This window comes from Arvicola amphibius, chromosome 18, assembly GCF_903992535.2.
Source record: "Arvicola amphibius chromosome 18, mArvAmp1.2, whole genome shotgun sequence".
NCBI classification, from domain to species: Eukaryota; Metazoa; Chordata; class Mammalia; order Rodentia; family Cricetidae; genus Arvicola; species Arvicola amphibius.
The window spans coordinates 15,822,446-15,839,388 of record NC_052064.1 but is presented as its reverse complement, the minus strand read 5'-3'; the positions used below and the strand labels follow the sequence as shown (position 1 = coordinate 15,839,388).

The following is a 16,943-nucleotide window of genomic DNA, read 5'->3' as shown; positions in this document are numbered from 1 at the left end:
TTACTTTGAAACTTCCAATTATGTCAAGTGGCTTGATTTGATTTTTGATTGACTTGTAAAGGCAGAAGCTCATCTCTGGAGGGAGACACAAAGGCAAATTAGCATTCTTGGGGCGTCTGTGTTATTAGCTGCATGTATACTAGTAGGAAAAAAAGAGATATGTAAAAACTAAACATGTATGCAACAAAAGTAAAGAAAAAGAGGCCATCAACTTGAGAATGAGGTCCACGGGAAATGTTGGAGGGTGAGTAGCTGGGAGGGACTGGAGATAGGAGAAAAAGAGAAAGTGATGTAATTCTATTAAGTGCATATTAAAGATAGATGTAGAACATATCACAATGGCAAGCAGAAACAAATAAAAGCCACCACCACTGATATACTGTATCTAAAAGCCCTTAGGTTCATATTCATTTACTCTAACATTGTTGAAGAAGGAAAAAGAATATTTTAGAGAAAATGTGTATAAATAGTTTCATAATTTTATGCACATTGATATAGGAAAAGATTACAGTCTCTGAGAGTGAATAATTTATATTAAAATATATATTTTGAAGGCACTAATAATGAAGAAGATATTTATGCCCAAGCTTATGTCTTGAGTGTAATTCTAAATCCTAACTTCTTAATTTTTGTTGTGTAACTGAACCTGGCACTGTGAAAGAATTTGACGGTAGTGAAAGGTTTCTGAGCATGCAGTGACCAAAAATGATCTCAGAATCAAATCTGGGGTAATATCAGGTGTTCCTGACAATTCAAATCGGGTTGGGGGCATAAGTGGGAGAAAGGAGAGAGGAGGGAAGGAGGGGAGGAGGGAGATGGGGATGGAGAAAAGGGGACACACACACACATACACACACACACACACACACACACACACACACACACACACGACCAAACTCACTTTCTCACTTTTCCAACAACCTGCCATGATGATAATGGCATTGTTGCTACTGCTGTCCCAACGGTAACCCATGATCTGATTTGTCTTAAGAGCCCCTCAATATCGCTGCCTTAGGGATTAAGTTTCTACACCTGAGCACTGAGGGAAACATCCAAACCCCAGCCAGGTCATAAAACACTAACCCAATAAGTATCTACTAACGCTACTTTCTGTGTTAAAACCAGAGACAGAAATAGTGATGAGTGGACCACTAATCTCAGAAGACACAGCACATGAGTTCTAGTCTATTTCAAGCCGAAAAACATCATGTAGCATTGAAACTAATTTAAACAAATCAAACGAGTATCAATTCTGTTTTGTTAAAAATAGATTATTAAGTAACTACCCACACTATGTAAAGACCATATTCATAATCACAATCCCCTAATTCTGGAGCTCGTTACTCACTAACTGTTTATCATTTCTCAGAATTTTTTTCTTAAGTTCTGCAGTGCATCTATACTCTGCTTATTGCACTTTAGTTTGTAGTTTTTTTTTCCCCCACTAGAAACATTAAATCTGCCACAGTTGGGTGAGGGGGCTACAGACACATTACTGAAATATTCTGAAAATAGACAGGACTTTATTGAAACCTTGAGAGAAAATAGTAAACTTTAACCATTGTCCAAAACGTCTTAGAAGTGTTTCACATAGACCTACATTTGGAGATTTTTTTGGGGGGGGGGAATTTACTTGGTTGTGTTCAGTAACAAGATGTTGGTCCAAGCATTTGCTTTAATTTTCTTGGGATGAAGGAGGAAACGAAAAACCTGGAAAGTTAACACAGTTACTTTAGCTTAGATCATGGTGAGAACACAAATGAGAACACACAAAGCCCTTCTGCTATAGGTCACTGACTGAATCATTGAGCTGACTAATCTTTTTCTTCCCCTTCAGTATCATATCCTCCCCCCGACCCCTTTCAGAGTTAAGCTACTGCCTAGCTAGTTCCAAAACTTCCTCATTAGTCAGTTCCGTAGAATCCCTTGGAATACCTTGTGCTCACTCTCCACTGGCCCCTTTTAGAAATACTACATTAGAGTTGTTTGCTGTTTCAGTCATGGCCGTGCTCAATTGTACAACCTCACACTTAAACCAAGGCATTAAAGCCAATGACACCTCCTAAGCATCTTTTGCCAGATCTCATTCAACTGCTCCTTGCCTGTTGAGGTTACTTCAAGCCTGGGCAAAGTTTTGATGTGGTCATTGATATTATCATAGTTCAGGACTGTGCATTTGTCTCCCCAGGGTCTTCCTTAGTTGCCGTCTGGTCATATGTCTCCCTAAAGTAACAGGCCTTACGTGCTGCTCTAACTTCTTGATTCACTCACTGAGTAAGAAAGTAAGAAAGCATTACTTTGCTGTTGCAATAAAGAACAAGTTCAAAACCAAGAAGGGTGACATTGTTCTTAGCAGTCAGTGGATTTTGGAAGGTGTGACATTCTCAAGCAATATCAGTAGCACAGCTCTTAGGAGGAGGCAGGACTCCTGTCTTAATTCCATTTTTTTACTACTGTGTAGAAAAACTACAATCAAGAAAACTTATCGAAGATAGAGTTAACTTGGGGCTTGCTTACAGTTTAAGAGGGGTAGAGTCCATGACAATCATGGTGGGGAGCAAGGCAACAGGCAGGCAGGCATGGCACTAGAGACGGAGCTGAGATCGTGCATCCCTATCCACAAGCATAAGACAGAGAAGAATAGGGGAGAAAGAGAAGGAGAGAGAGAGGAAGAAAGAAATACAAACACACACACAAACAGAGAGAGAGAGGGAGGGAGGGAGAGAGAGAGAGAGAGAGAGAGAGAGAGAGAGAGAGAGAGAGAGAGAGAGAGAGGAAAGAGGGAGGAAGAGAGAAATACACACACACGGGGGGGTGGGAGGGAAGGAGGGAGGGAGAGAGAGAGAGAGAGCGAGCGAGAGAGAGAGAGAGAGAGAGAGAGAGAGAGAGAGGAGAGAGAGAGATCACACTCATTTAGAATATATGGGCTTCTGAATTCTCAAATCCTACCCCCAGTAACATACCTCCTTCAATAAACCCACTCCTCCCAACTTCCCAAACAAAAGCACCAACTGAGAATCAAACACTCAAATACATGAGAAGTATGAAGTCATTCTCATTAAAGACACCACATTCCACTCCCAGGCCCCAAAGCATTTAGTCCATTTTCAACCCAGTATAAAAGTCCAAAGTCTCTTCTGAGACTTGAGGCACTTTCTTAATTGTAACCTCCTGTAACATCAAAAAGCAGATTACATACTTCAAACAATGACACAGAATATATGGGGTCACAGTGATGCAATACTGGACGAAAGCCACTTCAAAAGCCCAGCAGGGCAAATTTCAAATCCTGTAGTTCTATATCCAATGTCCAAAGGCTTTGATAGCTTTACTGTTTCAGCTTTGCTGAATGTAACACACTCCTCTCTCTTTGGCTGGTTTCTCAGCCTGATTTTTAGCTCTCCTCAGATGGTATCCCAGAGCTCTGACATCGCCAACATCTCTGGGTCTCCAACACAACCATGCTTCACTTTCAAAGTGTTGTAAGATGGCTTCTCAGAGCCTCCACACAAGGACCCTCCTACCCCACACTTGCCTTGATTGCCTTTCCTTAATAATAGAGGAAGATTCTACAGCCTCTTCACTTCTGTATCTTCCTTTACTCTAAAGCAAGAACCAAGTGGACAGAGCTGCTAAGTTCTGCTGCCTGTTTGCGATGTTATCTGGCCCCATCTTTTAATTCTCATAGGCTTTGATTTGTTGTTGGTGTTGGGAGCTGACAATGCCTTTGGCCTTTTCTTTCAGGTTTCCGGGTGACTTGGGTCGGTTGTCATTCTGAAGGCACCATTTCTACTTTTCCTTGCTCTTTCAGTGCAAACCATGGCTCCAACACTAAATTCCTCGTGTTCCAGTGACTCACTGTCTCTAAGAAGTTCACACTTCCTAATCCTTCCTAAATGATTCCACCTACGGGGGACTAGTCATTTAAATACCTTATTGGGGCCATTCTCACTCAAACCTCGAAAACTTACTACCCTTGTAGAATACAGACAAACTGTATTTACTGACAGTATGCTCCGGAATTCTCTCTATTTCAGAATACTAAGGGTTTAAACTTTTAGGCTGCAACATTGTCTTCAAGCAGTACTCTGCCTTCAAAAGCCTTGGAACCTGGCATTCACTTTGCCTCTTTATGGCTTAAAGTCCTCTCAGATATCTGTTTCATGTACAAACATGTTTTATCCCTGTGGAGCAATAATGCTGGCAAGTAATCTTCCTCTTAACAAACTTAAACAACATCAAAATATCATAAGCAACATGAGTGCATATTACATTTCTTCCTGTGATATTTAAGACTAAGTATATTCAGTATAATATAGAGATTTCCTCCCTTTAAAACCATTTCTATTCCATGGAAAACTTTCTGGTCCCCAAATATTCACACACACACACACACACACACACACACACACACACACACACACATTGTACAAACATATATACTTATAAATATACAAATAATATACAAACATTTAATAATTATAATTGAAAAGAAATAGATTCCTGCTTCTTATATTGAACTTGGAACAATGTATGATGTTTAACACTAGTATTAGCTGTCAAGCAACAAACAATTGCTAAACCACTAACTCTTTGCTGTAAGATTAGCAATCTTGTTCTGGTTTGGTAATTAAGCTGCCTAGAGATCCAAATGAATATGCAGAACAGAAGCGCTCAGTGATGTGAAGACAGCAAAAATGTGCCTGCATGGTGTGAATAGGGCAGAAGGGTGGCTTGTTGGTGTTGAAGAGGGCAGAAGTGTGCCTGGATGGTGTGAAGAGGGCAGAAGTGTGCCTGGATGGTGTGAAGAGGGCAGAAGTGTGCCTTGATCATGTGGAGAGGGCAGAAGTGTGCCTTATTGGTGTGAAGAGGGCAGAAGTGTGCCTGAATGGTGTGAAGAGGGCAGAAGGGTGGCTTGATGGTGTGAAGAGGGCAGAAGTGTGCCTGGATGCTGTGAAGAGGGGAGGAGTGTGCCTGGCTGGTGTAAAGATGGCAGAAGAGTTACAGTTACTGCAAGAGGAAACTAGGTCTCTGCAATTGAAGGTGATCTTTCCATTCACAACTTCAGATATATCTTCTCTAGTGATAGTATTATGATATGTAGTTGTATTACACTACATGGAAGCATTTCTTTTTAATTTAAAAATTTAAAATAAATAGCCTAACCAATTAAATAATTTTCTTTTAAATTTAAACTGTGAGCCTTGAAATAATCACTGTGATATCACTGGGAATTTAGCTGATTAAATATTTAGACTTTACATATGTCACTTATGGTACAAAAACTGAAAAATGATTGACAGCAATGTGTTGAGTTTGAAACATGTAAGGAGATCTTATGTCTAACCATGCTTTGGAAGGAAGGTACTTTTAATTCTTTAATAGATTTCTCAATATTGCTCTTTTCTATCCTGTTCTAAGATAATTTTTGTATAAAACCAGAAAATTAGGCAGCAAAAGCTATATTTCAAAAATAATACAGAAAAATCTTTCATGTCTTAGAAAAAGACAATTTCTGCATATATTCATATACAAACACACATTTTACATTAAACATTATTTCCCATGTACATGTATACATCGTATGTTTGCATGTATTCATGTTCACACGCATGTGGGCATGTATGTGTTCAAATGCACGTGGTCACGTGTGCATGTCTGTTACTAGAAGTCTTCCTTGATTATTATACACTGTATTTTTTTAAGGCAGGGTCACTTACTTGAGCCAGAGCTCACTGCTACTGCTAGGATGGCTAGCCAGCTTGCCTCAGGATTCCCTTGCCTCCCTTTTCTCTGGGATAGAATTGTCATCATTTACCACAAGTACTTTAATTGCCCCACTCACTGCCTTCATAGTTTTCCTATTAATATCTGATTTGACCTAGATGTTATGGAATGTGTGAAAGAATACACAATGTCTGCTTGACTTCTGGAAAGAGCTAAAACTGTATTTGGGGATGCCTATTATTATATTAACCACAGAGCCCTGCAAATGCCAGGCATGTACTTCACACTGATATCCCATTACCACAAGATAGTCCTGACATTGCTCCTCCAATAATGTAAAAAGTGAATGAAAAAAAAATACCTAAGAGAGTCTTCATGGAGATTTCAGGATTAATGTTTATCATTCTGAAATAAATAATGTGTATGTGTGTATCTTAGACATGTAGTTTAAGTGGTTTGATTTTTAATATTGTTTGTGAAAAGATATATTACGTTAAAAAGATGGAAGCATATCTATAGTGTTCTATTCTCCTAATCAAGTGTTCATCAGTACCTGTCAGTGGAATTTCTCCTACCAAGAAAAGCAAAGATCTGCATATTTTGGAATATCATCTTAATTTATAAGTTTATATTACTTTGCTGTCAGCAACAAATGAAATGAAATGTTCACACACTGAGGGTGTCCTCTGTGTCACACACCGAGGGGGTCCTCTGTGTCACACACCGAGGGGGTCCTCTGTGTCACACACCGAGGGTGTCCTCTGTGTCACACACTGAGAGTGTCCTCTGTGTTCGTTAGACTATTTCATGGAGTTCACACTGTTTCTGGAAATAAAAGTCAAGGCATAGGCATCTCGGGCTTCTTACTGCAGTCCTTCCTGAAGTCTGAAGCCGGTGAGTAAGATGTCTAATGTCCACAGTGTACTACAGATGGGTACATTGGAGATATTTGTATATGGAATGAAAATTAATACTTTTACTTAATGAAACTCTGCATATTTTATTCAATTATTACTTTTGTTTTATTTGGCTCCTGATAAATTCAGGCTGTGAATATTTCTCAATAAACCCAAGAGCTTAGTGTAAGCCTTATACAGCAACGCTAAAGCCTCATTTCTAAATAAAACCATTGTGTGATGATGCTATTTTACGCTGCAGACGGGCCACGGGAACTGTACTGACCAGCTGAGTTGGAAAATTGGGTCAAGGCCCTTTAATGTCTGAGCCAATATTACTTTTCTCACAGAATTGATGTTTTGGTATGTGGGAATGCTCTTTACATCTACAAGTGCTTGCATTTTGTTTCAAACAGTGTTTTATGTTTGTTTTCATCAAGGGCATCTCTATGAATACAGTTGTTGGTAACGCATAGCAGGATGTCAGAGAGCTGTGCAGTAAGCTACGTTGTTGTTCCTAACAATATTCCACACCATTCCTTTCTCTCTCACCTCCCTCTTCTCCCTTCTCTATTTACTTAGATATTTGTGAATCTAAGTCACCTTTTATTTTGTTTTTATCTTTCTAAAGATCTTTACCCTTTAAAAGAAGCTTGTGAATTTTAAAAGGCAAACAAATAAGAATATCTTGTGTATTAGTTTTTCAGATTGTTTTCTGAAAGTTTGTTTTTAATGAATTATACTTAGATAGTGGATAAATCACATACTAATGTTATTAATGGTTTGATAATATTCTAAGTTCTGGAATTCAGTTGACGAAGTGTCTGTTATGTAAACATCATATAAAATCATGGGCGTGGAGGTATGTGCCTGTACTCCCAGTGCTGGAGAAGTAGGATCCCTGCAGCTTGCTTGCTGAGCAGATATTCAGTGAACGCAAGATTCAGTGAGAGAGCCGGGCGGTGGTGGCGCACGCCTTTAATCCCAGCACTCAGGAGGCAGAGGCAGGCAGATCTCTGTGAGTTCGAGGCCAGCCTGGTCTACAAGAGCTAGCTCCAGGACAGGCTCCAAAGCTGCAGAGAAACCCTGTCTCGAAAAACCAAAGAAAAAAGAAAAAAAAAAAAAAGATTCAGTGAGAGACCCTGTCTCCCAAAAGAAAAGAAAAGAAAGAAACACATAGATGGAGAAGGACAATGGCAGACGACAATGCTTGACATCAACCTCTGGCTTCCGCATTGCGTGTAGGTTTATGTGCACCTAGACACACAGGAAGTATATGTGCACACATACACACACCACAAACAGCAGATTGTGGCTATGAAATTACAGTGTAAATAATGATTGTATTTATTATCTTATCTTGAATCACAGTTAAGCAAATGGAATAGCATAAAAACAATTAGAAACATTTGCTATGCATTGTAAAATTCATTTTCAAATTAGCTGCATTTTTAATTTCATTAAAAACAATTACTTTTGGGGCTGGAGAGATGGCTCAGTGGTTAAGAGCATTGATTGTTCTTCCAGAGGACACGGGTTCAATTCCCAGCACCCACATGGCAGCTCACAAGTATCTGTAACTCCAAGATCTGACACCCTCACATAGGCATATATGCAGGCAAAACACCAATGCACATAAAATAAAATAAAAAAGAACTGCATTAAAAAACAATTACTTTTTATACAGTCTTAGAATTGCATGTGAGCCAAAATGTTTTATGTAATTCTCAAATATCATGTAAAGAATTGACTTAGAAGTAGAAGCCTTGGAAGTCTCAGGTAACTACTGACATACCTCATTTTAAATAGAAAACACAAAATATGTTTGTTCAGACAGGTCTAATGCATTGACTTTGGTCTCTGGTGAGAAGGAATGTCTGCATTGTTATAGACTTTGCACTGGCTTGTTAGAAAGCCGAGGGAGCATACGCAGATCTATAATTAACTTATCATTTGTCTCCAGAGTGAAAGCAAATCACTAAACCAGTCAGTGGGCATAAAGATCCGTGTCCCTAAACCAGTCAGTGGGCATAAAGGAAGATATGGTGGTTCATTTTATGTTAACGTAGCTGGGCTCTGATGTTCAGTTGCTTGTTTAAACACCGGCCTTGATATCGAGATTTTTTAAAATGTGCTTAACATTGAAAGGAACAGATCTTGGGAAAACAAGTCATTCTGTGTAATATGTAGTCCTCATGCAATCAGTCTAATGCAGTAAGGAATAGGATGGACGCCGCCGAGAAAGAGGAAATTCTAACTGTAGCTTGTTTGGGATTTCAGCCTTGATGGCTATTGGAACCAGGAAGGCCAAGTTCTTAACTGTTCTCTCTCTTTCTTAAATATCCATAGATATTAGATTTTGCATTTTAATGCACATTTAATGCATAAATTAAAAAAAAAATCTTTGGTCTCTTATTTGTGACTCAAGGCATTCCTAACATTTTTGACAAGTCCTGTTTTTGTCTCCATTTTTATCAAAATAAAAATTCTACCAATAATACAATTTTGGTGATTTTAAAAATTATTTCCCCATAATCCTTGTAGCCATAACTCTACTTTAGACTTCCACATAGGTGACTGTAATTGTCATCCTTTTCTCTGCTTTTATTGTGGGATATTGTGTATTCAGACAGAGCAGTGTTCTCTCTCTCATTATTCAGATGACTGTTTTTCCATTAGTATCATTATTCTATTTCTATATTCTAAGAAGTAGACATTTTTAGTACATAATTTGCTGAATTATATACTAAATTAAAAACTGAATTAGAATTAGAAACAATTTTTTTCCAGTTGTGTTGTATTGAGCAGCCTCACCGCATATGACTCTGGATTGGAAATAGGGGGCATATATCCATGCTCGCTGTCACTGTTTCCTAACCTGAGGTAAGACTGAGTTTGCCTCTAAGTCCTAGATTCCTCATATACAGACAACAGATGATGAAAGTCTCTATTTCCTGCTACTATAGAGAGGACCTTGTCCCATAGAGGCCCAAGAAATATAAGATGCATGATAACAGCTCCTGCCACCACAGCAGACTAGCACAGAGTGATTAAATTGGATTTATTGGTTAATTAAGAGCATCTAAAGAAGTTTAGTCTTACAGGTTTTACGTAGGCAATTACGTAAATTACGTAAATTACGGATGTTTGTTTTTGATTTTTAAATGAAGTACGAACCTTCAGGTTTCTTTTTTTATGAATCCCTAAAGCATTTACCCTAGAAACTTATTTTAAGAATGAAAAAGCCAAAGAATGAGGGCACAGGCTTTTATCTCTACATTCAGTGACCAAAGGTAGCTGGATCACTGTGAATTCAAGACCAGGCTGGTATACATAGAAATTCTGGACAGTAGGACTACATTGTGAAACCCTGTCTTTAATTAAATGAATATATAAATGAATAAATATTTCCTTTCATTAGTAAACTCTGGCTAGTAATAATGCATCTTAAAATGAAAATACAAGAAAAATCACCTCTCCCTACTGACTATCCTTTTTTTTTTTTTTTTTTTTTTTTTACTATTTTTTATTTTTATTGAGCTCTGCTGCCCTCCCTGCCTCTTCTCTCCCTCCTTCAACCCTCCCCCAAGGTTCCCATGCTCCCAATTTGCTCAGAAGATTTTGTCTTTTTCTACTTCCCATGTAGATTAGATCCATGTATGTCTCTCCTAGTGTCCGCATTGTTGTCTAAGTTCTCTGCGATTGTGATTTGTAGGCTGGCTTTCTTTGCTTTATGTTTAAAAACCACCTATGAGTGAGTACATGTGATAATTGTCTTTCTGTGTCTGGGTTACCTCACTCAAAATAATGTTTTCTAGCTCCACCCATTTTTCTGCAGAATTCAAGATGTCATTATTTTTTTTTCTGCTGTGTAGTACTCCATTGTGTAGATGTACCACATTTTCCTATAGTATGCCTTTTGTAGAGTCTGAATTTCTGTGACCATATCTAATGATTTCATTAAATCAATTAATCGATGGTTCTCATCCTGCACATGTGATTCCAAATTTTAAATTTTCCTATTAATTATATCTTCTCATCCTCGGATTATTTGGATGGCATGTAGATTGCCTTCCAGGAGGAATGTTCTGTCTGCCAGGTTGTCATAACTTTTTAACAGATTGTTTTTGTCAATTTCAACATTATGCATCCTTTAAACTAACTTCTTATTACCAGTTTGTAAAGTCTGTATCACTTCTATAGGTTTTTCAGTCTTGATTCTGTTATCAAACTATTTCTTCAAGGATATAATATGATTTATCAAACTAATAGCAGCTTTTGCTAAGAATGTAGACGTCCCACGTAGGTCACATACCTCTTCTAGAATTCTATCCAAAGTAAAAATAAAAGGTTGGTATGTTCCTGGATAGTGGTACTATCTAAAATTATCTTAGGAGTTGTTTACAAATTGCAAAGAAATAATTTACCTCTGTTAAAATCCTGGTTTAAGTTGGTGATAATTTTAAGGTGTAGTAATGATATTGGCAAGCAGGTGTCGCAAAGCAATCCAAGGATGCTGGTGCTCCAGTCTTACTTGTCCCAACCTTGCTAACATGTAGATTTCTAAGCAGAACTCAAAACCAAACTGAGCAGATTTTTATTAAAGAAAAAGGAGAAAGAATTGTGCAGTGGGCATACGGAGCCGAGGGAGGCTTCCTTGTGGGGATGGGTGGATGGGCGGGGTGGAGGTGGGGTGGAGTGGTCAGGGTGTGCAGTTTCAGCGAGCAGCTGAGGCATGCCAAGCAAGGAGCTGAGTCGCTATGGTTATGGGTGGTGGTGGCAGGGCAGCCACACATAGGACAGGGCAGCCGTAAGGACCAGCTGCAAGGTTCGGAAGAAACTAAGCCAAGGTGGTCACGTAGATGTTGGGTTCCAGAATATAGGTGTAATTAAGGAGATCCACAAGAGCCTGGGATAAAGGATAACAAATATTTATATTTTTTTGGAGAAAATACTCACAATTAGGGTAGAGAACAGTGGTCCTCTATGGGAGCCGGAAGCAAGGAACCGAATTCCGACCACCAACCATTCCTTCCTGGCTGCCATTACAGTACCTCAGACCACGTCCTAATGGGCCGGTATCCAAAAGTCTATGGGCTGAATGAATCCCCACAACATGATTTAATACTCACAAAACAATTCATAGATACACTTATTTATTGAGTATGAAGTTCAAGTAGTAATTTGAAGATGTAAATTATACTTAAAAATATTTCTGAGGTTTTTCTCATACACAATATGTGAAGCTGTGTGGTTATAAAAATCCGGTATGAAACCACATGATAAGAGGTCATAGCAATATTTCCTTCTGTTTGCTCATTCAGGAACATTGAAGTTATATAGCATCAAGTATTTTTGATTTGTTCTTTGTGAATTCCATACATCGACACAATGCACTTTGATCATTTCCCTTGTCCAACTCCACTGTGACCCTTGTTCCACAATATCTTCCTCCCACCTTTATGTCCTTTTAAAAATATATATATATTCTGCTGAGTCCACTTATTGCTACCAGTATATGCGTGAGTGTAGGCCATCTACCGATGCAATGGCATCTTACCAGTGGCCGTATCTCAAAAGGAAAATGACTTTCCCTTTTTCAGTTCAGAAGAGGTAGAGGGACTTAGGGAGACAAAGAAAGTAACAACCGGCTCCCTGAGGCGATGGTTTCTTATTCCCAGAAGACACTTCTTCAAGGAGAAACAGCAGAAAGGTACTGGATTAGTATCTAAATAGAACATGCCTTTAATCCAGGCACTAAGACAGAGACAGGTGGATCTCTGAGTTGGAGGCCAGTCTGGTCAACAGAGTGAGTTCCAGGACAGCCAGGGCTGCACAGAGAATAGGCCTCTAAAAACCAGCAAAACAAAACAAAAAATAAAGAGGACAAATAAGCGAAAAGAGAGGACAAACAAAGCCCCCCCCCCCCCCCCCCCCCCCCCCCCCCCAAAAGCAAAAACCATCCATGAAATACCCAAGCAGTGCACTCCTGGCCTTAGGCCATTTCCATCCTGAACAGATACAGTTGATTGATTCATTTTCTCTCGGGCTTGGTCTTCTGTCTTCCCCATAGATTCTATTATTTGTTCATGCCAAGGAACAAACTGAGTAATTCCAGAGATGACCACCAACACCCCGTTATACTCAATGGCCTTCAGTTATCAACACCCAAGTTGGAATTTTGACTGTCTTGATACTGTAAAGGTATTTTAAACTGACTGTGTTGACCATGAGTTCCTGATTGCCACAGCCATTTAGTGTTCCAAAGACAACAATTTATAGTATTTCCCGCTATTCACTATTCTTTCTGTAAGTCCCCCTTCATCCATGCTTCCCAGCCTTGAGAGGCAGAGTTGACAAAGATGCCCCAGTTCTGCTGAGCACTCATGTTGGTTCTTGGGAGTATCACTAGTTAGTGAGTCTCTGCATTGACTTCGCTCATTGGTACAGATACTTTATTAAAATTGAGAGCCCCACAATTTCATAGGAATGAATGTAAATATTTAGAATTCAGTTTGACAAGATGCCATTTAGCAACATAACAGTTGTAGGTTTCCGTCATAAATTAAATAAATAATTGGTTATTGGGTACCAATAAATAAGATATATTCTGATAAGGATGTCACATATAATCTCAGAATACATATTTGGTTCACAAATACAAAGGGCATCTTTTTTGGCAACTTTTTTTTGGCAATGTTAAGAAGCCAATGCCCATTCTTGATCTGACATGATTGCCCCCCTCCCTTTTTTTCCACATGCCTCTCCCTCATGATGTTTGTAAATAATATAAAAAACCTGTATGCCTGGTCTACAGAGTAAGTCCCTGGACAGAAAAGGCTACAAAGAGAAATCCTGTCTTGAAAAACCAAACCCCAAACAAACTGAACCTGAACAGAAAAATACTTTATGCAACTTTTTGCTTAATAAATGACAATTTTGAAGAAAAGATCCTCTCAGTTTAGTTGTCTCAATATTTTTTGAGGTGCACAACTTCCTAGAAAGTGCCCAATCACCCCTGAGTCATAGAATCCTAAAAGAGCTGAAGAAAAAGCTCTGGAAAACACATATAAGACATATAGACTCACATATTTGCACGAAGCGAATTTTAAAGAACTGAGACTTAATGATAACTTACTTTGTCCAGTAAATCGAGATTTATAATCCCATTTGTTTAGGGCTAAACCTTCTTGTTTTGTATATTCTTAATGAGATTAATTTTTCAGAAAGCTCGAATAAATAAATAATTGTTGCCTTTTCTAAAAGTAGAGTGGATACTCTCAGGACTAGGACAGCAGATGTCTAATTGGAAGTATGACTCAGTTGCAACAGTCCTTGCCTAGCTCATATGTTTCCCTGGGTTCTAGCCTCAGCACTTCATAACCTGGGTGTAGTGGAACAACCCTGTAACCCTGCTCTTGTAAAGTACAGGCAGGAGAGTCAGGTACTCAGAGTTATCCTCAGGTACATAATGACTACATGCTGCAAAACACCGTGTCAGGGGAGGGAGAGAAAGAGAGAAAGAGAGGGGAAAGGGAAGGGAGGGAAGGAGAGAGGGAGGTAGGGAGAGAGGGAAGGAGGGAGTGAGTAGTCACCATATACCATTGTTTTCAAGCTTTATATAAAGATAGTGACTTTCATTTTTCCTAATAATGTATGGAAAGGCTTTGGGATTTTATAACTCTTAATATGATAACACATAAAATGTTTCTGGAACCCACATACTCTTTTTGCTCATATTTTCTGAGGAGCTTGAGTTTGTAGAAAGATCACAAAGCAGGAATTACTCAATAATGGCTTGAATCAGCAAGTAGCATATTTTATCTGTAATCCAGTTTCCTGTGGCTAATAAACCCAGCATATACCTATACAGGATTATTGAGACATAATAAATGATAAGCAATGATGTATAGAAATGGTAAATGGTCATAGATTCACAATCCTGACATTCAAAATATTTTGAAAATAACAAACCATTTGATTGTGAATGAAATGTTATATAATATTTGTCTATGTTGGCGTTTCAATGTGCTTAATTATTAATTATATCTTCATACAAAGAGTCTATGTAACAAAAAGATAACATAACATTTAATTTCTTTACAAGTTAAAATCCTTAGTTTAAAATTATATAGTCACAAACTTTCAAAAACTGTATAATAACATAATATGATATTAAGTATAATTAAATCTGTATTCAAGTACCTATATAAAACAAAAAACTCCTATGGGTAATGATAGCATTTATTAAATTTTATACTGAGCTCTCAAGAACTAGAGTAAAGTACCATTGGCTTAACATGAAAAACAATCTTTATAAGTAGCAATTGACAAAATTAATATGACCTTTTAAAAATGGAAGCAGCTGAATTACATAAAGATATATGTAATGTAGGTGAAATTAAGTTAACAATTAAGATCACAGTTGGGTCTAAGAGTGCTTAATTTGCTTGCTTTGTGTTTAGTTCCTTGATTGCACATGTCATCCCGCGGCTCAAGTACTTCAGGAAATGAGCAGTTCAGCAAAAGCTTCTCCAAGCTAACAATAAAAAAGAAGATAGGATAAAACCTGCTTTTCCCATGTGCTCTTTTTGAAATCAAGACACTTTAACTTCTGGGTAGAAATTAAATGGCCGAAAAGTTACAATTTATTCCTGTGAGTTATCCGAAAGAAAGCAGAAAGAAATGAGAAAATCAATGGTCTATAGCTACATAGGACTACAAGTTATAATGTACCCAGTTATGCTGCTCAGCCACTTGGGGGCCTTAAGGAACTCATTATTGCGCATGGCCGGGGAAAACGGAGCTGATAGTATCTTGGACCTTGGGTTGTTAGACTCCTTGGAAAAGGTACAGGGAAACGAAGAGCGCCATGGCTCTAGTCAAAGAGTGGTAGATATGGATTTAGATGACACAGATGCTCCTTTGTTTTACCAACCTGGGAAGAAAGGATTTTATACACCGAGACCTAGCAAAAACACAGAAGCAAGGCTGAGTTGTTTCAGAAACATTAGCAGGATTCTTGGATTATGTCTGTTGCAAAACGAGCTATGTCCTATCACATTGAATAGGCATGTAGTTAATTGTTGCATGGTAGAAAAGTCAACTGGCATGGCTTTGCTTTTTTGGACCTGGTAATGTATGAGAGTTTGCCACAGCTGATCCTGGCGTCTCAGAGTTCAGATGCTGATGTTGTTTTCTCAGCAATGGATTTGGCATTTGCCATGGGCGTGTGTAAAGAAGAGGGTGGAGGACAGGTTGAACTCATTCCAAATGGTGCAAATATACCAGTCACTCCTCAGAATGCTTATGAATACGTGGGCAAATATGCAGAGCATAGAATGTTGGTAGGTGGAGAGCAGCCATTGCTCGCATAAGGAAGGGTCTATGAGATGTGCTGCCATAAAATTTCCTAGACCTAACAGCAAGAGACTTTCAGCTTTTGGTGAATGGCTGTATTGAAGTCAATGTGCAGATGTTGATCAGTTTTACCTCTTTCAATGACGAGTCAGGAGAGAATGCTGAGAAGCTTCTACAGTTCGGGTGTTAGTTCTGGTCAATAGTGGAGAAAATGAGCATGCCAGAATGACAGGGTCTTGTTTACTTTTGGACATCAAGCCCATCATTGCAAGCCAGTAAAGAAGATTTCCAGCCTATGCCCTCCATCACAATAAGACCATGAGATGACCAGCATCTTCCTACTGCAAATACCTGTATTTCTCAGCTGTGTGTCCCACTCTATTCCTCTAAACAGATTCTTTTAAAAAATTTATTTGTTATGTATACAAAACTGTCTGTGTGTATGTCTACATGCCAGAAGAGGGCACCAGACCTCATTACAGATGGTTGTGAGCCACCATGTTGTTGCCGGGAATTGATCTCAGGACCTTTGGAAGAGCAGGCAATGCTCTTAACTACTGAGCCATCTCTCCAGCTCCTCTAAACAGATTCTTAAACAAAAGTTGCTGCTCGCCATTAAGACCAAGAAGTTTGGTTTTGTGTAGAGGATAAAAAGTGTGTATTGCTGTGTAATATTACTAGCTAATTTTGTATATTTTTTTCCCATTTGTCTATAAAAGCTTATGGAAGTTAATGCTGTCATACCCCCTGGTGGTACCGTAAAGAGATTGAATGCAAACATTCCTTGCTGAGTTTGTAGCTTAAAGGCCCAAGAAGCACTGGCACCTTTTGTCTATGATGGTTTCTTAGTTGTCAGCTTTCAGGTCCGGCCCCAGCCAAAAATGACAGCATAACAACATAATCTACACTGTGACTTATCCTTTCTGTGAGGGGGAAAATGTAAGATGTTCTGAAAATTCA

General features: G+C 38.7%; 1 pseudogene; it reads left to right on the top strand.

Annotated features, from left to right (window-relative positions):
- The first annotated feature begins 218 nt into the window (after positions 1-218).
- LOC119804066 lies at positions 219-16,627 on the top strand (annotated as a pseudogene).
- The last annotated feature ends 316 nt before the right edge of the window (positions 16,628-16,943 follow it).